General features: G+C 37.8%; 1 pseudogene; it reads right to left on the bottom strand.

The window, feature by feature from the left end:
- Nucleotides 1–1,001: 1,001 nt before the first annotated feature.
- On the bottom strand, nucleotides 1,002–14,873 carry LOC137235129 (tRNA-dihydrouridine(20a/20b) synthase [NAD(P)+]-like; annotated as a pseudogene).
- Between the last annotated feature and the right edge of the window lie 10,462 nt (nucleotides 14,874–25,335).

The raw sequence follows: 25,335 nt of genomic DNA on the forward strand, positions 1-25,335 counted from the left end.
GGTGAGGTCGTATATCGATGGCAATCAGAAGAACTGGGATAAGCACGTCCGCGACGAAGCGTTCGCACTCAGGAGAGTGGAGCACACTGCAATAGACTGTTCGCCATATTACGCAATCTTCGGTATGCCGATGATACAGCATGCTGCATCATACGGGATATATCGAAGACTTGGCGCCTTAAAGGATATGGATTGTGAGGTAGATGCGATAGGAGACAAATCCCAGCTCATTAGGGACAAAATCCTAAAAGAACTTAAGTTGGCACATGAGCGGAGCAAAAAGGTTTACAATACACGAAGCAGAGAAGTGATCTTCAAAGTCGGACAATTGGTATACCGCCGCAACTTCAAGCAAAGTTCCCAAGTGGAAAACTACAACCCGAAATTAGCACCAAAACAAGTTATATGTATTGTATTAAAAGTAATCGGGAACTCTATGTATGAACTTGGGGACATGAGTGGGAAGAAGGCGGGGGTATACCATGCTAAAGATATCTTTGTGGCGTAATATGTGGGCCGTGTGTAGTATTGCACCTGTGAACTCCGTGAATGTCTCTGTCTGTCACTTCATGAGTAAAGTTACGTGTACGTGTGTTGACGTAGTGACGTAATTTTTCTTAACGCAAAACTTGACCAGTGAAAGTACTTGACCACAATTCCGCCCATATGTGATTTTCTTGACGGTGGTAGTATTCCTTTTGACTTATCCGCTAATATTTTATTTGTTTTGATTATTCTTGCGATTATTTATTTTTTTTTACTATTATTTGACTGGCTATTTTACCTTTTTATTGACTGTTTTAGGGCTTATTTGGGCATGTTCTGTGATATACAATTTAGGCTGTAAAATATGTGATATAGACTTTAAGTTCCCATAGCTGTGATATAGCCATAGAAGTTCATGTATGTATGTACCGATGTTTTGTTTTAGTAATTGCAATCTGCACATGCTTTAATACCTGGCTACAAGTCGTGGGTCGAAGCCACACGTTGGGCTAATCCTAGACGTCAGGCGGCGTTAGGAATCCTTTACGCACACGCTCCATGCTGCAGGCAACATCGGCGGATGCGAGCCTGTAACGCCAGCCTGGCCCTATTTGTTCTGAATCCGGCCCCTGTATCATTACCTATTTGTGGGTGTGTGCGTGGGCAAGTACTTTTGTGAATACAATATCGTATGTTAGAAATGCACTTTGCGGGACTATAAGGCAGTTCACTATGCGTATGTGTGCGTATCGGTTGCTAAGCAAAAGTAGGAGAAATTCAGCGATTAGATACAATGAGATACATATACACATGAAACTAGTCAGTTAGGCCAAGAACAGGAACCGTAGGGTATAAAAGGGTCATAACGGCGGTAAACTCCGCATTACGGGGCGTTTCTTTTGCAAAGTGCGATCGGCAGCCAACAAAATTGGCATTAGAAAAAAAATAATAAAATAAAATTTTTCTATGTTTGGTGAAGTGTGTTGAAGTATATTTTCAAGCGAAAGTATAAGTCGCGAGTGGGTGAATAGTGGAGTGAGTGCAAAAAAAAAACTAATAAATCACTGAAAACTTTGAATGGACGAAGTAGGTGCGGGCAAACCTAGAACCCGATGCAGGAGCGAAACCCCTGGGTCGATCGAGTAAGGACGCCTGAAGGCTACCAACAATAAGGCAAACCGCCACCAAGCACCCTGATCTTCGTGCATACACACAATCACCTACGCATACACACAATCACACACGCACACTAATATTTTATATGCCCGCGATCACCCGCCAATCACACGCCAACATCAACAGCAAGAAAAGTATCTGCGAGATTGTAAGCGGTGACAGGCGAAGGATATCAACAACCACCACAGGTTATTATATGCTAACACAGCTGATCAAGTAAGTGGAAAGCTAAAGAAAGTCATTGACCGTGGCAAGATCTCCAGCGGCCACCTAACAATACCCCATGGAAAACCAGAGAGCGTGAGAGCTGTGTAACCAGGAGACGAAGAGTGAGTGCGCCCGCTCCATGCGGAGAAAATACCAACGAGAAGGTCCCAGCGCAGCAGCCAGCAAGAAGATCAGATTCGAGTTCTCTCCATATGTATATATTTTTGATTTGCTTTGTTTGTAAGGTTCTTGTAAATGTATGCTCTCAAGCTTTGTAGGACACGTAACTAGTTAGGTATGCTTTGCTTTGTTTCTTGTTCCCTTTGCGTTTCGTTTCCTTAGATATCATTTCATTAGGCCAGCACGACATTATAAACTCAAGTTTTGGTATTATTGAAAGCAAGGAAACCTCAAGAGGAAAATCTATTTCGAGGAGATCAAAATTCGAAATTAAAGGATGTTGCATAGATATTTCGAAGTTTGATTTCGTTTGAGCAATTTTCTAGGTGAGAAAGAAAAAAAAAAGGGAAAAGGCTCAGACCCGAGAACGAAATTATTCTTGATGTTGTATTGTATGTCAAGCGTAATAAATAACGATCAGGGTAGCGAAAGGCAAAGGAAAACAGAAAAAGAAAGAAAAAAAAAAAATAGAAATATAGATCTGCCGGTTTTTTTTTTTTTTTTTTTGCACGTAACATCGGAAGGCAGCCCAGGTGACACTAGTTATTCATTATCGGAATAACCCAAGGAGTAGAAGAAAAAAAAAAAACTCATATTCGGCCTCAGTTTTTTTTTAGTTCAATTCACTATCAATTCCACTTTACTTGCTCTTCCTTTTTTTGTTTTTTTGTCCTTTTTTATTGATTTCTACCGTTTCCCGCTCGCTTCCGAAATTAACAAATTTGCTGATGTGATTTAAGGTAATTTTATTTTGATCCCGCCAGGGATTTGCTAGTATCTATTATTTATGCGAAATTTCACTTTTGAACGCAACAAATCTTGCAAGTTCTTTTTATGTTTTTTTATATTAATTTTGATCTGCGAACATGGCCGGGTTGCTCTATTCAACGCAATAAATAAACAACTAACGCATGGTTGACCCGCTCGCTGCTCCCAAACACGAGCGAGTGACCAGGCACTAGAAAAAGAAAATCTAAGAGACCACTGAGCACCATCTACAAACTTATGTATGGATGTAACCACGTATGTCTCTCTCTCCCACTCTTTAGCAGAATCCGCGCTCTGGTACCATAACGCTGGAAAACTGAGGTGAGTGAGATCACATATACATATACACATATATATTCCAATTGTTTACTATGAAGTTTTGCTTCTTTTATATCATATGTATGTGCGTATATTTATGTGGACATAAATATGTACATGGATAACATATGACCAAATACATACCCCAAACCTATCTTTTGTTTTAAATTCTAGCTTTGAATTTTTCGGTAGCAACCTGAAGTTGCGTTGGATTAACTTTCTATAAACCTAAGGTTTCTCGTGTATTTCCTTTTTAAGTTTTTTTACACGAATACGCGTGACATTAGTTCGTAGACAGCTAGGCTGTTAGGTTACAAGAAAAAAAAAAGAAAAAAAAAAAACTAATTATGATTTATTTTTTTTTAGAATAAACTTGATATTTCTTGAATTTCCATATATATATATCTCATAGTATTAGTTATACCCAAAACTTCTTATTTGTCTTGTCTTGGTAACATTTTTTTTATTTAATGAATTGCCTAATCCTTAGAATATTGAACTATAATGTAGTTATGATAGGGTAGATAGTAGAGGAGTACAATAAAATTTAATGTTGGTACCTTGAAATATACTTCAGTCTTTTGCCCTTAAAGATTGGATGATGGAGTGCTAAGCATATATCTTTGGTGTGGGTGTTACGCTAGGGGAGGAAAGGGGCCGTGGGAGCAAGGAAGAAATGACTAGACCACACTTGCATTAGGGACGGACTATCTAGTATTCGGATAAGGGGGCGTTGCACACTGGAGTCAAGGCGACGCCCAAGGCTGCGCAAGAAACGCCGCAGGAGGGGAGGGCCGACTCCAACGGACAGGACAGGACTTTTCTTTCTTCATCTTCCCTGCACCCAATTCCTATTTTCTCGCCCTTTTACTTTCTGTCCCGGTATCCATCACCTTTTTACCCCGCCCCATCCTTACCCAATCCTATTTGATTTCCTCCCTGATGAAACAAACATAACCAGGCATGATAAATAAAAATTTTGTTAATGTTGGTGCTATCAAGGAGGGTGGAAAGGGCCCCCCCCCCACACCGGCGAGCTAGCCCGGGCTCGCCAGCATGCCTGTTCACCACCACACCTTGATAGAAACACGCACCCACATAACAATACTTCCACTGTTACTTTATATCAATGTAATCATATGTACATATGTAATTAGCGAGACTGGTTCACATTGCTTTATAAAATGGTTTTTGTTACTGATATTTAGAGCAAAATTGCAAAGTTTACAAATGGCGATGGATACTAGGACATGTTTCTGAATTTCACTTCTTCATCAGCTCGAATCTCCAACATTCATACCAGTGTAAAGTCAGATGCCTTTAACCACTCAGCCATATGAATGCCCCGTTTCTCGCCTTGCAGTTGGTTTCTAAGTGTTGCCTCTCTTGTAATTTATTTTATTCACCATGTCGGGCATACACTCGTCCGCCCATATTTTGCGAAGAAGCTGATGCATGCGTCAACTCCTCGCCACCGTATTTGAATAGCTCCGCAGGCAATCCATCGGCGCCCGCGGCCTTGTTGCTTTCAATCTGGTTATTGCTATTCAGGCTTCGTAATTATCGGGTGTGGGGACATTTATTCCATCATCATCGATTGCCGGATCGGGTTCGTCATCCCCGTGCGGTAAATCTCTGTCTCCATTTAGGAGAGCAGATAAGTGTTCCCTCCACAATCTAAGTACTCTCTGGACAGTTACAAAGTCGCCGTTGTCGTTCTTGCAGGAGTTTGCCCCGGTCTTAAAACCTTCCGTCTGTCGCCAAATTTTTTGGTAAAATGTTCGGGCCTTATTCCTGGTGTATAGCAGCTCAGGCTCCTCGCACTCACGCCTTTCTGCCTCTGCTTTTTCTTCCTGAAAATGCGTCTCGGTTCCCTTTTTAACTCGCGATAGCGTTCACACATTCCTCAGTTGCGCCCGCTTTTAACGTAGCCCTGTAGGCAGCGTGCTTTCTTTCGGTTGCAATGCGGCATTCTCCATCGTACCAGTTGTTTTTCCGTGGCCGCCGGTAACCAATTTTTTTCTCGGCGGCAGTACGAAGTGCTCTGACTGCTCCTGCATTCCGTCAGGCTGAGTTGTGCTCTCAGAGACCAGGTGTGAGAGTCGAGTTGCGAAATCTTTGGCGGTCGATTGCAGCCTTTCGGCGTCAAGCTTTCCTTGTGTTTTTGTTCATTGGTTTTAGCCGCGCAGAGGCAGGTGCGTACTTTGGCTGCGACTAGATAATGGTCCGAGTCGATGTTGGTCCTCGGATCGTGCGCACATCTAAAATACTGGAGGCATGCCGTCCGTCTTTCATAACGTGGTCGATCTGATTGCAAGTATTTCGATCGGAGGCAGCCATGTAGCTTGATGTATCTTTTTATGCATGAACCTCCTGCTGGCTATGACCATGTTTCGAGTATTTTGCGAAGAAGCTGATGCATGCGCCAACTCCTCGCCACCGTATTTGAATAGCTTCGCAGGCAATCCATCGGCGCCCGCGGCCTTGTTGCTTTCAATCTGGTTATTGCTATTCAGGCTTCGTAATTATCGGGTGTGGGGACATTTATTCCATCATCATCGATTGCCGGATCGGGTTCGTCATCCCCGTGCGGTAAATCTCTGTCTCCATTTAGGAGAGCAGATAAGTGTTCCCTCCACAATCTGTTTCGAGTATTTTGCGAAGAAGCTGATGCATGCGCCAACTCCTCGCCACCGTATTTGAATAGCTTCGCAGGCAATCCATCGGCGCCCGCGGCCTTGTTGCTTTCAATCTGGTTATTGCTATTCAGGCTTGGTAATTATCGGGTGTGGGGACATTTATTCCATCATCATCGATTGCCGGATCGGGTTCGTCATCCCCGTGCGGTAAATCTCTGTCTCCATTTAGGAGAGCAGATAAGTGTTCCCTCCACAATCTAAGTACTCTCTGGACAGTTACAAAGTCGCCGTTGTCGTTCTTGCAGGAGTTTGCCCCGGTCTTAAAACCTTCCGTCTGTCGCCAAATTTTTTGGTAAAATGTTCGGGCCTTATTCCTGGTGTATAGCAGCTCAGGCTCCTCGCACTCACGCCTTTCTGCCTCTGCCTTTGCCTTTTCTTCCTGAGAATGCGTCTCGCTTCCCTTTTTAACTCGCGATAGCGTTCACACATTCCTCAGTTGCGCCCGCTTTTAACGTAGCCCTGTAGGCAGCGTGCTTTCTTTCGGTTGCAATGCGGCATTCTCCATCGTACCAGTTGTTTTTCCGTGGCCGCCGGTAACCAATTTTTTTCTCGGCGGCAGTACGAAGTGCTCTGACTGCTCCTGCATTCCGTCAGGCTGAGTTGTGCTCTCAGAGACCAGGTGTGAGAGTCGAGTTGCGAAATCTTTGGCAGTCGATTGCAGCCTTTCGACGTCAAGCTTTCCTTGTGTTTTTTGTTCATTGATTTTAGCCGCGCAGAGGCAGGTGCGTATTTTGGCTGCGACTAGATAATGGTCCGAGTCGATGTTGGTCCTCGGATCGTGCGCACATCTAAAATACTGGAGGCATGCCGTCCGTCTTTCATAACGTGGTCGATCTGATTGCAAGTATTTCGATCGGAGGCAGCCATGTAGCTTGATGTATCTTTTTATGCATGAACCTCGTGCTGGCTATGACCATGTTTCGAGTACCGGCAAAGTCAATCAGCCTCAGTCCGTTAGGATAAGTTTCATTGTGTGGGCTGAACTTTCTGACTGTAGGGCCAAAAACAACTTCTGTTCACACCCTGGCGCTAAAATCGCCAGCACGACTTTATATTATGGCGGGGGCAGCGCTCGTATGTGCGTTCTAATTGTAAATAAAAATCGTCTTTCACCTCATCGTCTTTCTCTTCTATCGGTGCATGGCCGCAGATGAATGATATATTAAAAAAATTTGCTTTTATTGGGATAGCGGCAAGACGTTCGTCCACAGGCGTGAACGCCAATACTTGGCGACAAAGTCTCTCTCCCACCACGAATCCGACGCCGAAACTTCGCCTATGTGTATAACCACTCCAAGGGATTTCACAATTTTTAATCTCCTTTCTTTCTTGCTTCGCCCACGCACTTCTTGGATGGCGGTGATTTCAGATTTTGCTTTGACGAGGACATCAACAAGCCGGACGTCTGCACCAATCCCATTCAGGGAGCGGACGTTCCAGGTGCATGCCCTCAATTCATTGACCTTCACACGTTTGCCATAGTATCATCATCATTATAAATACTGCGAAAAATTTTGTGAAACGGGTACCTTCAATCAGTGATGAGGTATATCGAAGAAAAAATATAGAAATCATTAAGCGAACACTGGAGGATGACTACTTTCCAACCCGTCTTATAAACAGATATATAAATAATCACTTCGCTAAAATTGAAAACAATAAAAATTAGGCAAATACAATATATAAGACAGTTACCTTTGTACCAGGCTTGTCAAGCAGAATGAAGCGTACTAATATGTATGACAAAGAAAAAGTTAGAATAGCATATAAATATGACAATATATATATATAGCAACTCAAAAAGTGAAATCGAAATATACGAGAAATCCGACGTAGTTTATAAAATCAAAAGCAATGGCGACGGGTCCCACGTATGGAATAAGGTATATGTGGGGACAACTAAATCAAATCAATCAACTAAATCACAAATCGAATTTAAATAAGTAAGGAAGGCTAAGTTCGGGTGTAACCGAACATTACATACTCAGCTGAGAGCTTTGGAGACAAAATAAGGGAAATACACCATTTAGCAAAATTAACCTAGGGTAACCCTGGAATGAGTTTGTATGACATGGGTTTCATATGGAAGGTATTAAAAAGTATTTTAAAAGGGAGTGGCCCATAGTTCTATAGGTGGAAGCCATTTCAGGATATCGCCATAAATGTGGACCAGGGGTGACTCTAGAATATGTGTTGTACGTTATGGGTATCAAATGAAAGGTGTTAATGAGTATTTTAAAAGGGAGTGGACCTTAGTTCTATAGGTGGACGCCTTTTTGAGATATCGCCATAAAGGTGGACCAGGGGTGACTCTAGAATGTGTTTGTACGATATGGGTATAAACTTAAAGGTATTAATGAGCGTTTTAAAATGGAGTGGCCCTTAGTTGTATATAGGAAGGCGTTTTCGAGATATCGACCAAAATGTGGACCAGGGTGACCCAGAACATCATCTGTCGGGTACCGCTAATTTATTTATATATGTAATACCACGAACACTATTCCTGACAAAATTCCAAGGGCTTTTGATTTCGCTCCGCAGTACTTTTTCATTATCTTTTAATTAACATGGTAGGCGTCACACCCATTTTACGAAGTTTTTTCTAAAGTTATATTTTGCGTCAATAAACCAATCCAATTACCATGCTTCATCTCTTTTTCCATATTTGGTATAGAATTATGGCATTTTTTTCATTTTTTGTAATTTTCGATATCGAAAAAGTGGGCGTGGTCATAGTCGGATTTCGGCCATTTTTTATACCAAGATAAAGTGAGTTCAGATAAGTACGTTAACTAAGTTTAGTAAAGATATGTCGATTTTTGCTCAAGTTATCGTGTTAACGGCCGAGCGGAGTGTGTATAAAAACTGGGCGTGGCTTCAACCAATTTCGCCCATTTTCACAGAAAACAGTTAGCGTCATAAGATCTATGCCCCTACCAAATTTCAAAAGGATTGGTAAATTTTTGTTCGATTTATGGCATTAAAAGTATTCTAGACGAATTAAATGAAAAAGGGCGGAGCCACGCCTATTTTGAAATTTTCTTTTAGTTTTGTATTTTTTTGCAACATATCATTACTGGAGTTGGAAGTTGACAAGATTTACTTATATACTGTAAAGATATTCAATTTTTTGTTAAAATTTGACTTTTAAAAAAAAAAAATTTTTTTAAGTAATCCGATTTTGCTAATTTTTCCTTAGCACATATATAGTAATAGGAGTAACGTTTTTGCCAAATTTCATCATGACATCTTCAGCGACTGCCAAATTACAGCTTGAAAAACTTTGCAATTAAATTCTTTTAAAAGTGGGCGGTGCCACGCCCGTTGTCCAAATATTTACTAATTTTCTATTTTGCGTCATAAGGTCAACGCGCCTACCATGTTTCACCGCTTTATCCCTCTTTGGTAATGAATTAGCCCACTTTTTCGGTTTTTCGAAATTTTCGGTAAAGAAAAATTGGGCGTGTTTGTAGTCCGATTTCGTTCATTTTAAATAGCGATCTGAGATGAGCGCCCAGGAACCTATATACCAAATTTCATCAAGATACTTCAAAATTTACTCAAGTTATCGTGTTTACAGGCGGACGGACAGACGGACGGACGGAGGGACATGACTAAATGAATTTCATTTTTCACCCAGATCATTTTGATATATATGAGTCTATATCTATCTCGATTAGTTTATGCCGTTACGGATTACCGTTATGCGAACAAAGTTAATATACTCTGTGAGATCTGCTCACCTGAGTATAAAAATCGCGACCACCCTAATAACAACAAAACGGCTTTAACACAACTTTGTATGACCACGGGAAACTATTCAGATTTAGAAAATGTAGCGATATTAAACAAGAAAAGCATTATAATAAGCGTTTCATTCTGAAAATGTTGCACATTATAAATACTCCCAAAATAGCTACAAGCAATGCTGAGTCTCATTTGTTGGTGCTCTGTCCTACCACCCACGATTGCCACTTTGGTCCATTTGGACCAAAAATTTTCATTTCCAACGCCATTGGGCCGGCTGTTAAATTTTTTTCAATTTTGATCCTTTTTAGGCTGTAACCAAGATTTTATACGTTTCGTTTTCACTGAGGTTAGAATGTACAACACTGCCCACAAAATTTTTCTTAAATAAGTAATGTTCAATTTACCTCATCGGATTTCTTGCCAAAACAATTACTGTCATTAAAATGTAGCATAATAATGGCATGTCACCTGTCAGATAATTTAAAAAGAGTTGGATCTTGAAGCAAACCAATTTTCGTTAATTATTGATAAAACAAGCGGCTAATCAGAAAATATAGTTTTGGTGGGTAAATATTTCGATCGGTTATCAAACACTTTTCGTAATAGATGTTTGTCACTATTTGAGCCTAAAAAGAAGTTCTTGCAAATGCACGTGCTCCTCAAAGAAATTTGACGGAATTTGCCACTAATGAAGCCATTCTGGAATTGAAAACTAAATTAAAGCATGATACTAGTTGGTTTTGTATTAAGTGCACTTGCCACTCCCTTAAGTTATGCGTACAAGCATACCGACAAATATTGAGAATATGTGAAGCAATATATCCACGTACCAAACAAAAAGTGACCCTTATAAAATGTTTACAAATGAATCCTATATAAAAGTTTTGAAAGTCTTATGTTTTTTTAATGAGTTTAAGGAATTCCAAGACTATTGTGGTGTTAAGCCACGCAATATACTAGGCATTTATTCTACTCGTTGGCTCACCCTGGAAAATATCTTCTTGCGTACGCCTCACATTGCGATGTGGCCATATTTTCTATCCTTATATCTGGAAGCTAATGGCGTTTCTGCTATAAATATATAAAAATAAATGTTAGGCCCGATAACCTCCGAAGAGATTTTTTACTTGTTTTATGCCGACTCCGAACGGCTTCTGCAAGGCAGAGACTGAGAAGCTTTTCATGACGAAATACAATCGGGGTGCTTGCCAAATACTGCCGAGGGGCGACCCCGCTTAGAAAAGTTTTCTTCTAATTGAAAAAACTTGTTTCTAAATTTTGATGTTGCTTTGTCCGTGGCGTTTCTGTAATACAACTGTCAAATTTTATCAGTCATAGAATTAAAAGTTTATATATATTTTCGGCCTGCACCAAAGAGTTCAATCAGAAAAAGTTTGTCTGCCGATATTATAACATCAATATAAAGTATCTACATTTTGGAAGATTTTAGGTACAATGACTATATCAAAATATTGGATATTTAAAAAATTGCAGTGTACATAATTTAGAATATAATTAATATTCTGACCCAAGATCTTGACCCAATAAATATTTTTATTGGAAGTAAGACAGAAATATTTTTTGAAAGCGTTAACTTTACATATGCTCGACGTAGACCTGATATAAATGCGTTGTGTAAAATTATTCCCGTTGGAGAGGAGAACCACAAAACCTTTAATAATAACATTGTTAACTAATTTCTCGTACCTACATAGTTCAATGTGATCAAAATTCTATTACTACACAGTTGAAACTTTTTAGCCTTTTCAATGGTTAATCTGAGAGCTGGGGCTAGATTCAATAAATGTGAATTTTCAAATGTACAGGTTTCTCTAAAACAAATTATATGGAAAAAAAGTGTACCTTTCCAAACTTACACTTACTGAATCTAGGCAATAGATGGGAAAATTAAAGCGTAAGGGTGTATTGGTAAACGGGAGAGCAAAGATTTAAATCTGCGTATCACTAAAAAATTGGAACACCCAGGTATTGGAAACATTTTTTGTTTTAATTCTTAGGACTCATTTTATGATTAAATTAATGCAACGGAACTCTGGGGAAATTTAGTTTAAAAATACATGTACATTTATGTACATAAATAAAGCTGAACTTGTTTGGCTTGCGGCACGTATTTTCCTGTAACGTTTTTTGTTAAAACAAAAATTTATATAAGGCTTTTTGTTAAAACAAGTGTGTGACATTGTACTTTACAAAAGCAGATTAATTCTGGAAATGTAGAAATGTAATACCTAAAAATAACCTTTAACTTTGTTTGTTCAACCTTTTGTTATTTTTAACATATACATATTTAGACAATTCACAAAATTTTCTTTTCGTTTAATAATAATTTCTTGTATGAAACCATGGAAGCAGCCTGAAATTTTAGATCTTACAACGAATTCGACACATTTGTGACTTGCCGAATTGTTTGTAAACGAATTAAATAATACAAAACTTTGGTCCATTTCTTTGAGATTTGGTCCTTTTTTTCGATGAATTTTGGTCCCATATGAAAACATGGTGTGGCAACCCTGCTACCACCTTTGCACAAATCACACAAGAAGATTGCGCATTGCGCATGTAAAGGCCGTGACACAATGACATTTTTCATATAGATGCGTTTAAAGCTTCCATTACTGATACTTAGCATAGACTTGACTTGACTTGGCGTAAACTTGGCAACTTAGCCACGATTATACTCCACTTGGCGCATACAACCTGGCATCATAATCAGTGTTGAAATTTATTTTTAAATAAATGTCAATTTGTATGACAAAATGTCAAAATGAAATGGAAACAAACAAATGGCATCTCAAAATGTAAACGTCACTTAGAACTTACATAGAAAATCAAAATTCAACAGACTTCTAAGTCAAGTTAAGTTTTGAGTAATCAGTAACATGCAATGCTAATTTAACAGAACTGTAAGTGACAGTTCGCAAGCCAAGTCAAGTCTATGCTAAGTATCAGTAATGGAGCCTTAACACAAGCTTATGCGTGACAGTAACAGCACCACACTCAATGATGCAAGATGGCGTATTTGTAAACAAAAGTCAGCTGATGTTTATTTTCGCCGAATGTGTAAATTTGGGAGACCAAAGATAATATAATTTAAATTTTAAGATTTTATAAAGAAGAACAAAGAGAAAAATAAATTGGTTTTGATTTAAAACTGAAAACAGTTTTTCAATCACGCATCGGACTAATTTTTGAATTAACTTTCTTAATCTTTTCATTTTACCTCTGTTCATACTTGTTAAAATTATACTTGTTTCATATATATATTATCATTATATATAAATATCATTATATATATTATACGCTTTCGTCAATTTCAAAAAGGGAAAATGGGAAGATTACAAAACGTTCACAGACAATCGCTTCGATGCCCTCCCAATCCCGACTGATACCCATCAAGGGGAGCGTGCATTCCGCAAGGTCAGCGAAATCGCGTCGACTAGTTTTATTCCCGCCGGAATAATCCCGGAAATCCGGCCACATTTTCCCGCGGATGCCGCAACTCTAGTGAGAGAAATAAGAGACATTAACCAACGCATCAGACAGCTTGCGAATAAACACAAGCGGCCGAAATGGGAGGAGCACCTAACGAATTGTAACCTCTCTGCCGGTGTGCGTAAGCTATGGTCTTCCCTATTGAACCCAATTAAGTACAACCCCAGAACACAACGAAGCACTGCTACAACAACAACAACAAAAACAACAACCACATTGAACCTTCTACTCCTTAGGTGGGTGCCAATAATATAGATCATAATTTTTTAGGGGATTTTTCAGATTAGAACAAAGGTTTTCAACACAATTGAAACCGTCAGCTAAACCAACCCTAATGGTGAGTTTTTAATTTAAGACAGGTTCTGTAAAAAAATGTATTTTACCATATATTTATTATTTACATAAGTGTAGCATCTCTTTTATATATTTTTATTCGCCCAATACATTAAGTAATTAATTATCAGTATAGTAGTGTGAAAAAGCTTCCTTCTAATTCAAAATCATTTTCGTCATTAGGTGCCGACACCTTAACTTTGAATTCATTGAAAAATTTACCATCCGATTCCCGTTCCAAGTGAGCACATCTGATGATTTATTAACTTGCACCCCGTCATATTTTAGTTGAGGATATATACACTTAGTATATTCCAAGGGACTACTATACGATTCTGTGCGGGGCTTTAATTAATTAATTTATTTATTTATTATAACGTTCCTCAAAAAATTCAAATATTTGTTGCTTGCTCGTAAAATTGTTGAGCTCCAAGCTCAGCTTCCTTTTCATATGACTGCTCCACATAATGATGGTGATGAAAACATTGAATATGTGTGTGATCACCAGCACGTGTGGCAATATCCAATCATTGCTGCACACATTCCATCGACATTTCGGCTTCCCCGCAGTGTTCGTTAGAAAGTGAATGATTTGAAAGTAAACCTCGTGCTGCCATTGCACCATCAGCCTGTGTTTGTGCATGCAAATTTTTAGCGTCTTGCCATGTGCGAACATTGCCATTAACAATAAGTGGGTTTTTGATTAATTTCTTTAATTCAGACATAGCGGTAATATTAAGAGGATCTGATACCTTCTGCCACATGTTTCGTCCATGTAATGTCAAAAATTTCGCACCACATTTTTCTAGTTGACGTGCCAGTTCCACTGTAGATCGTACTGATTGCTCTCCACCGCCATTTGATCAGCGTAATTTTATCGATATGCTAAAATTGTTTGGTAGCACACGCCTTGTAGTTTCTACAATATCTTTCACCAGTTCTGGATGTCTCAGCAGACTACAGCCATATGCTTTAGAAATTGCCCATGATTGCGAACAGCCACAATTCAAATCCATGCCATCAATATATAGTATTTATTAACTAGGCTGGTAAGGAGAATTCATGCGCATCGCACGTAGCGAATTGTGATATACAAGGAATGTCCTCTAAACTTGTGGTAAATTCATTACCACGCGCCTTTTTACTATTTATAAATGAATCAGCAATGATTATTGGTGTCAATAACAATTTCACACCATGTTGACGAAGAAGCCGCCTGAATGCCAATTTGCACCATTGGCACGCTGACTTTGGAAATCCATACGATGTGTCCTTTTCAGTGTTAAACACATTTAAAATATATATATTTGGCCTTTGTTCTTATTATTCCAAGTTAATTTCGCAGATAATTACATTTATTTATATTTACCAATTTCTCTTCATTTCCACGCTCAACTTGTAAACAAATGTCAAATTCTTCTTCTTATGATTTGTTGGCAACATAATTTAAGAGTTGGCTACTTTTTTAATATCAGATGGCGCAAGTGTCGCTCAATCTATCGTTCTCCATAAAAATACGTGCAATCTACTCATAATGCATAAGCTTGTGTTAAACTCGTCTATATGAAAAACTGCTTATGTGACGGAGCTATAAACATTAGATAAGCTGTTTATCATTTTCATTTAGCCGCGCTTTGATATACGTATATTTGGTGTTATTTGTTAGAGTTTTAATTAAATAAATATATTAATAATGCATTGTTCTGTGTTTGTAAGTCAATCTCAAAACAGAATGCATATGTGAAGGGCATTTCGCTCCCGAAAATTTCGAAAAAAATATGCAATATGAAACGGGTGAGTATATAAAATTTCTGATAAAGAATTCATTTAATTACAATAAATATTTAAAATTTTAGGGCTATGTACCAAAAATCCACATAGCTGCTACCCAGCGCGTTTCCGACGAAATATTCAACCTATGCAGTCGCGTTCAAGGAAGCAGCTGGTAGAAAACTTGTTGACTGATTCAGATGGCTCAATGGATGTAAGCCAAACTGAGGATATCGCTGACGCACAAATCATCGTAGCACCAATAGTTGACGAGAAGGATGCGAAAATTCCGGCAGCACTTGGGCAAAGACAAAGAAATTCTCATTACTACCCTGCCTGTCAAACCAACTAGATGAATACTAGTTTGCAAAAAATCCCAACTAGTATGAGTTCTGTAATTTTTTCATATCAGCAACTGGTATTTTTAACATGGCGATGTCCTACGAAATATCAATTTCCAGTCTCTGCATCAGCATCATACCAATTGACAAACTAGTCAGCATACTAATCAGGCTCATACCAATTAACATACTAGTCAGCCTTTGCACCAGCATTATACGAGATGGCATACTAATTATTATATACATCAATATCATACCAACTGACATACTACACCTATCCCCAGATTTACACGGACGATCGGTTCCAGGCAAAACCGTATAAAGTGAAATCTTCATTTTCCTATACAAAAACCGTGTAAAGCGAAAAAACTACCCAATTCAGTCATTTATTTAAATAAAACAAAACTAAAACATCCCTGCAGTCAAACCAACTAGTTGTATACTAGAAGAATACTAGTTTGCCAAAAATCTATACTAGTATGAGTTCTGCCTTTTTTCCATATTACCAACTGGTATTTTTAACACGGCGATGTCCTACGAAATATCAATTGCCAGCCTCTGCATCAGCATCATACCAATTGACAAAATAGTCATTATATACACCAACATCATACCAGATGACATACTAGTCAGCATACCCATCAGACTCATACCAATTAACATACTAGTCAGCCTTTGCGCCAGCATTATTCCAGATGGCATACTAGTTATTATATACACCAATATCATACCAATTGACATACTAGTCAGTAGACTGGGTTTGCCCCCATACAAAAAAAAAAGTTGCTAATGTCCGCCCCTAAATTTGAAGATTATGTTGAGAGGGTTTCGGAAAAATTTTTTTGATCCTTCGAAATACAGCCAAAAAGGTTTTTTCGTTGTAACTTGGTTATTTGACGACCGATTTTTAAAATTGATATGCCATTATTTTGGCCTTGAGAAGCTCCACATTTCCGTTTAATACCCTTTTAAGCTATGAAGTCGCTTTCACATGATTAGGTCAGCTAACAAAATTTTACCACCCCCCCCCCCCCCCCCCTTATGTATATTTTTTTTCCTTACCAAAAGAAAGTACTTAAAAATTCAAGAAAATGTTGCTTTGAAACCATATTACTAAAGTAATAAACAAAGAAGTTATAGCACTTTCAATATTTATTGCAACTGTTTTTTTACCTGATTCTTATTATACTTAGACCTGAAACTCATGATATTTTTGCAGGAAAAATTGCAGGGTTTGGATTGAAAAGTTAATAAAGATATGCCAAATATCAGGAATAGGGGAAATCAAAGTAAATAAGTGAGTCAAACCTGTAGTTTCGTATTTATAATAATAACAAATCAACTTTTTTCTGGGTATTGGACAAAACCCACTTTTTTGTAGAGATTGAGGCTTAAGTAAACAAAGTACTATCTCGGTTTTTCCCACATTAAATCCCTCAAGCCAAGAGAACTGCTAGGGTTCATCATGGAAGTCGGATGGGATGAGGTGCTGACCAAAGGTCGCAGTGCAATCCTCAATAAATTATCTATCTATCTAACGGAGAAGGGACGAACCAGTAGTGGTTGACTGTGTAAAAACAGGCCAAGCTGCACTAGCGCCGTCCTGTTATGAGTGTTAATGGAGTTCAGAATGGTGGTAGTGATATGCACTTTACGGAAGTCATGCTTATGGCTGGATAACCGAACAATTTCATTTAATTGAGGGAATCATAACGGCTTTAAACGTTTTCGTTACTGACTAAAGGGATAATATCGGTAGATACTGGCTGGGTTTCCGGTCTTTCTCTGTTATTCTGGAAAGGCATAGGCTTGTAAGGACAAGTAGAAAAAATGTCCTAGGCTACTGATGCCCTCATAGCACAGGTGTTTTGGCATCGGTATAGGTCTTCCGTCTGGGACTATTGATATGGATGGCTTGGCCTATTCAATAACTTCTTTAACCTCTGTTGAGGTAACGGTGAGGTTTGATTCGTCATGCTTGTGTTTATGTGCCCGTTGATTTGGACAATATCTAGCATTGTCAACTGAAGTATGCATTGCAAATTGACTACAGAAAGCACTCGCGCATTTCCTTGAGCCGACAGACGAAATTCTAGTCAAATGAATTATTTAAATACTAACTAGTATTAATAACACCACAAAATTATAGCCAATGAACCATTCTAAAACTGACCAGTATGATAAACGCCACACAATTCTAGTCAATTAACTACTCATACACTAACTAGTATGAATAACACCACAAAATTATAGTCAATGATCTATTCAAAAGCTGACTAGTATGAATAAACCCACAAAATTCTACTCAATGAACTAGAATGTTTGCTGAATACTTTGGCTTTTGACTGCAGGGATCTTAAAAAACTTAAAACTAAGTATTCTTTGACCAAAAAATAACTAACTTCCGTAGTTTTTTTCGAAGTTTTTGGCATTTTAGAAACTTGAAATATTAACACAAATCACATATGTACTCATGAAGGTTCTCGAAAAGATAATTCAGTCGATAACTTACCAGTTCAAACCAAAAAAACTCGCAATAATAGCAAAAAGTATGGCTTTTTGTTAAAATTTTCATCAAACGATTTTCCTTCCACATGAACTACGTACTCTGCGTTTGGTTATGTACATACATATCCACAATAAGGGGAATCCCTCAATATTGCAATCAGTGTTGCCAAGGGGACTCAAAAAGGTTTTTAATGATTTGTGAATCTTCGGAGTTTTTCAAATTTTGCTGATGTATGTAAAAGCGAAATCGTGTAAAACAAGTACCGTGTAAATCGGGGAATAGGTGTAGTTAGTGTATTCTACATCAACATACCAGTTGGCATACTACTCAGCCTGTGCATCATTGTAATACCATGTGATATACTAGTCCATACTTGATCAGCATCCTACTAGTTAATAAGCTAGTCCTAGTTGGGTTGAAAAATTACTCGAAAATTGATAAATTACCTCAAATTCATTATATTTCGTATATATAAAAAGTATGTATATTAGACTGGGTCGATTTATCAACCGATATCGCGCCATTGATTTTACAACATTTTTTTGAAAAAAAAATTTTTTTTTTTGGGTTTTGGGGATAGTTTTGGTCGAAAAATTTACCCTTTCGCCATTATTTTTTTCGCAGGCTCGAAAATTATTTTTTTGGGTATGCGTAGTGGAACTTTTTTTCTTGAGCCCAAATCCTATCGATGGCGCGATATTGGTTAACTTTCGTCCATACAAATCGACCCATACAATCGACCCATATACATATGTACATATATCACATTAAAATTTATCACTTCAATACATTATCCCTTGGAATAAATTTTGATAAAAATACGTTATGTACCGAAAAAGTAACGGAATAACACATGCCGATTTTGTGATCGATCAGCGGAGCCGGCGGACCATATCCTGTGACGCAATCTCAAGACACAGGGCTAAGTTTATGGGCTCGCCATGGCCAGAACATTCCCACATTAAATCCCTCAAGCCAAGAGAACGGCTAGGGTTCATCAAGGAAGTCGGCTTGGATGATGTGCCGTGAAGGAGGTAAGGGCACAATAGACCAATGGTCGCAGTGCAATCTTCAATAAATTATCTATCTATCTAACGGAGAAGGGACGAACCAGTAGTGGTTGACTGTGTAAAAACAGGCCAAGCTGCACTAGCGCCGTCCTATGATTAGTGTTAATGGAGTTCAGAACGGTGGTAGTGATATTCACTTTACGAGAGTCATGCTGATGGCTGAATAACCGAAGAATTTCATTTAATTGAGGGAATCGTAACGGCTTCAAATGTTTTCGTTACTGACCAAAGGCATAATATCGTTAGGTAGTGGCTGGGTTTCCGGTCTTTGGTAGTGGTTTTATCCTTGCCATTCTCCGTTATTCTGGAACGGCAAAGGCTTTTAACGCCAAGTAGAAAAAATGTGCTAGGCTGCTGATGCCCTCATGGCCAAGGTGTTTTTGCATCGGCATAGGTTATCCGTCTGGGCCTATTGATATGGAAGGCTTGGCGTTTTCGATATCTTCTTTAACCTCTGTTGAGGCAACGGTGAGGGTCGACTCGTCATGCTTGTGTTTATGTGCCCTTTGATTTGGACGATATCTAGCATTGTCAATTGAAGTATGGATTGCAAACTGGCACTGGCGCATTTACTCGAGTCTGACAGACGAAATTCTAGTCGAATCAATTATTCAATTACTAACTACTATGAGTAACACCACAAAATCATAGTCAATGAACCATTATAAAACTGACTAGTATGATGAACGCCACAAAATTCTAGTCAAATAACTACTCATACACCAACTAGTATGACTAACCCCACAAAATTCTAGTCAAAAACTAGAATGTTTGCTGACTACTTTGGCTTTTGACTGCAGGGTACTTACAAAGCAATTGGCCGGCTGCTTGCATGCTTTTATATAAATTGGTCGCACCTATTGGATGAACAACAGAGAAGGTCATTTGGACCTTGGCGTATTTGGTAGAAAATTTTCCTGAGGGTTTATGGTGGTGTGATATACATATGAGCTTTTCGTAGATACGCGAATAGAGCAACGATTAAAAGCACATAGACATTGTAGTGTTTAGCACAAAGAAAAGAATGTATTTCATTTGGAGCAACGATTAAAAGCACATAGACATTTTAGTGTTTAGCACAAAGAAAAAAAGTGATGTATTTTCCGGTTTTCTACTAACACCTAGTTTTTTAATTCATTCCTCATAAGCGCCCTCGCCATCTTCGTTATTTTCATATTCAATATTATCCTCATCTTCGTTGTCATCTCCCTCCTCTACGCTCTAATTCTGAGATAAAATTTTTATATTCCGCCTTCGGATTATCGTTGTCGAGATTAATACGCATCTTTTGACACCTCTCGATATTTTTGGTAGCGTATTAGCAGTCGAGCCCTCTTTGGATAAAAGAAAATCATTAAATGTTTGCAAAACTTAAATTTAAGGAAATTACCTACTTTTCAAATCCTATGGCATGTAATAACGCGTTATCCTTTCCAGTTCACGGGCTTTTTCATGTTTTTCGCAATTTGTAGCGACTGCCTTTTGGGTTCCCTCTCTCTCGGCAAATAGTGTTTAGATATGTTAAAATTATAGCTGACCGATAAGAACGATAAAAACATTTTAGTTAAACAAATAAATTATTAATTAAAATAAAAGATATTTAAACAAAAACATGCTCGTGTATTTTGTAATAAAAACACCATATCAGCTGTGCGCTCAAGTCAACTGTGACGTAGCTGCGCAGAACGAAGCAATTTTGAACTCGTGAATGCGCAATCTGGGCAGGTGATTTGTGCCACCTTTGTATGTTCCATGGCTCAACTATATGGTTGGCTCATCTCATCAGCTGATTTTATTTATTTCATTGCATAGCCGATGGGATTGTCAAAAGTAGATGGCAAACATTGTGAATGATAACTAAGTGTGATATCTTCTGCATAGACGTCAAAATTCCAAAGTGATTGGATCACCTGATTTGTGTTCGACTATCGCTGTCTCATTCTATATCTTTTTCTATCACCCGCTGAAGATAGGCGCCGCCATATTGAACACCCTGTCAAAAGGCTAAAAAGTAGCCATATTGAACATTCTGTCAGGCATTTGACAGAGAAGATATCACACTTATTTATCATTCACAATGATGGCAAACTCAAAATGAAACCAACACATTGGAAACATTGTCTTACACATACAAAAACTGCTAAGTTTTATGTTTCCATTCCATACCATTCGCACCAACCACAATACACAGATTTTAACAATTAGAACAGACATATTTTGTTATTGTACAGATGAGCCAACCATATAGTTTAACCATGGTATGTTCTCTCGCCATACAACAACAACTACCCTGTTGGTGATAAATAGGGTTTGAGCATTGTTTACTATATAGTTTAGTTAAGCTGTCAAGGGGGAGGGAGGTTATGTTGCGAATAAAGTGGAAGGCACCCGAAGGCCGTGAAAAAAAGCACTCGAATGAAGTATAATGAAGGAATGATTTTCGGAGTTTTTTCAAAATTTGCCCAAAATCCTGAATCACAAAAGGGAGTGTAGTTAAGTACGAAAAAGAAAATATGTAGTTAGGTTTTGCTCCTTTTTAGCAGGAGATTTTAATTTTAAAAATGAAATATACGAACCAATGTTCATTCTATTACTTTTTTAGCAGGAGATTGTCATTTTAAAAATGTAATATATAAACCAATGTTCATTCTATTACTCATTTTATCTATGCGCCTTCACATATTCTTTATAATAACATGATTTTTATTTTTACCAATTATTCCTCAATGAAAATAAATGAAACACGTATAAATGTAGTCATTAATCATGTTTTTTACTTCTTACTTTATGTTAAATAAAATAGTTTAAAAAAATTTTAAGTTAAACGGTTTTATTGAAAACAATACTTACATGAAATAATAATAATACTAAAAGCTAGAAAATAATTAGGTAGGTACTAGTCATCACACTCCTCATCAATCTAGGGCGTTGATCAGGCAATTAAATAAAAGCGTTGGGCGCGTGAAATTTCTAAAAATGTGAGGCGTAGCATAACCTGATTAGGGTTCAGTTGGTCTTATATATGACTATCAATAGAAATTTGACGCGTCCAACGCTTTTATTTAATTGTCTGATCAACGCCCTAGATTGATGTGGAGTGTGATAACTAGTACCTAGGACCTACCTAATTATTTTCTAGATTTAGTATAATTATTAATTCAAGTAAGTATTGTTTTCAATAAAAGCGTTTAACTTTGACATTTTTTAATTATTTTATTTTCAAGTTTTTAGTCTTTATTTAATTGCCTATTATTTCTTATTCTATTTAGTTCATTTAGTGAATCATTATTACAAGGACTCATTCCTGACAATTTGTTACAATATAAGTCCTCAATACATAATCCTTCCAAAGAATTTACTCGACTCTGCTCCACGTATGCTTGTCCCTCCTCCAACTCCAAAATATTTTTATGTCACTTCTACCGGACCGTATGTAATATTTGTTCCAAATATCAGCCAAATCGACCTTCATAGGTGGCTTTCTATTCATGTATGTATTATGTGTTCCACATATGGACCAAATCGGAAAACAAATACGATTTGTTTGATATCTCGATCTTTGAGCCTTCTAGTGGCGATTTTTTTCATAAGTCGTTTTCTATTCTTGTATGTATTATGTGTTCCAAATATGAGCTAAATCGGAGCGCAAATACGATTTTTGTGAATATCTCGATCCTTGCCCCACCTAGCGTCGATTTTTTTTCATAGGTCGCTTTCTATTCTTGTATGTATTGCAACGAATTTACTTGCAATTTCCCTTACTTGCAATCTTCTGCTTACGTTCGAATCACTAACCTGTTGAATAAATAACTCCAATATTGAATAATGGAAAAATTGCCTTTATTAAAGTACTTCACAACAACACTTCTACTTTGCAATGAATAGCTTGCTTAATTAAACCAAAATGATTGATAGCTTAAATTAAACTGATCTATTGCCCGACAGATAGCGTGCTTAACTGAAACTGCCCATAGCGCCTCTACCGCTGATGCTTTTATATGTGGGTAATGTGGGTGATTTCCTCGTGGCATCTTCTAGGCGCTTCCAGAATTTACTTAGTTATAAATTTCTCAGCTACAACTACAGATGTATAAATTTTATAGCTTCTCTCATACCCCATGCGCTTGCATGTGTGAGCGACACTTCCACAATCACAATTGCATACCTTTAGGAGCATTTCAGATAAGATATCTGTATGTGCTTGTGCGTTGCTCTCAGATGAGTGTACCTACATATGTGTAGACATAATGATTGATTCGTTTATGTAGATGCATAATGTTTGATCTATGGATGTGCATGCAAGGCGCTGCTTAGCATCGGCTTAGTTTTGCTAATATTCGTAACAGTACTATGTGTGCCAAATATGAGCCAAATCAGACTACAAATACGATTTTTTTTAATATCTCGATCCTTGCGCCACCTTGCGGCAATTTTTTTCATAAGTTGCTTTCTATTCATGTACGAATTATGTGTACCAAATATGAGCCAAATCGGACCACAAATACAAGTTTTGTGAATATCTCGATCTTTGCGCCACCTAGCAGCGACTTTTTTCATAGGTCGCTTTCTATTCTTGTATGTATTATGCGTTCCAAATATGACCTAGATCGGATTACAAATACGATTTTTGTGAATATCTCGATCCTTGCGTCACCTAGTAGCGATTTTTTTTCATAGGTTGCTTTCTATTCTTGCTTGTATTGTGTGTTCCAAATATGCGCCAAATCGGACCACAAATACGATTTTTGTGAATATCTCGATCCTTGCGCCACCTAGCGGCATTTTTTTCTTATTATTGCATTGTCATCGGGTTCTGAACTATATTCCAAGTTTGAACCTTGTAGCTTATTGGGAAGTTACTTAAATTTCAGTTACAAAATTCGTGCCATCCAGCCACCCAGCCATTCAGCCAGCCTGTCAAATCAAGCTAAATAAAACCGTTTAAAAATAACCCTGTGTTAAAAATGGCCGAACTAATATCTCAATGTCATACTACCTTTATATAATAAAAATGATTTTATGCATGCAAACATTTTATACCTATGCATTATATCTAACTTTCTCGCTATATAAGGTAACAATTCCAGGGGCCGTTATCACCATCTTCGGTTAACCCTAACAAGCAAAATTATTTGAATGAAATCGCTCAGTGATTTGTCAAATAAAGTGTCACTTTGAAATAAAGCACGTTAAAAGTTTCCCTGCCACAGATAGATGGAAAATTTATTGAGAATTGCACTGCGAACATTGGTCTGTTGTGCCCTCATCAGACTGCGGCGCATTCCAGGAGGATATAGTCTCCGCTGATCGATCACGAAATCGAAATGAATACAAAATTATGTTTTTTATTTAGTTGAATGGCGATAGAAAATCGGTTTTTTTTCTAAAATGCAAGAAACTTCAAGAAGAACGTAAGTTTTTAATTATTTCTGTGTTGCTTTGACGTTGGCGTTGCGTTGCTTATGGATTGAAGCAATTACAGCGCGTGTGTTCAAAGTCAGATGTAGACTCAACGCAAGTGCCAAAACGACGCAAAAGTCATATTAAGCGTATTTCCTTTACGTGTTATTTATCAATATTAATTAAAAATGTTGGATCTTCTATAAAGTTGAAGTTAGGCAAGATACACACGAGGCCTAGCTTCGTAGACGCCTACAAAATATGGCATGCAGCTAAGATATATCTACACCTCAAGATTGCTTATGCTGTGCCTAATACGCGTCTATGAAGTTACGCCTCGTGCCCATCTTCTCTTAGATTATATTTGAAAGAAAAGTTTTTTAGTTTTAAACTTTGTTCATAATATTCATGTACATGTCTATTACTATGGCAGTCGCCTGCATACTACTATTTCATTATTAAAAAAAAATTAAATGCGGAAAAATGCAACCTTATCACGTGCTTTCTCTAACACGGGTGCCACACCATGTTTTCATTTGGGACCAAAATTTATCGAAAAAAGGACCAGACCTCAAAAAAAAAGGACCAAATTTTAGTTTTATTTTATGGGTATACAAACAATTCGGCAAATTACTATAGTGTCGTATTTGTTGTAAAAAGCAAAAATTGTAGGATGTTTTAGTGGTATCCCATATAAAATTTTAATAAAGGAGACATTTGGCTTTAGTTCAAAGTGCACAAACAAAAATAAAGTGTACGTTTAGGTATTACATTTTCAAATTTCTAGGATAAGACTATGTCTTTCACCAATCAAA

Source organism: Eurosta solidaginis, chromosome X, assembly GCF_040869045.1.
Source record: "Eurosta solidaginis isolate ZX-2024a chromosome X, ASM4086904v1, whole genome shotgun sequence".
Taxonomy (NCBI): domain Eukaryota; kingdom Metazoa; phylum Arthropoda; class Insecta; order Diptera; family Tephritidae; genus Eurosta; species Eurosta solidaginis.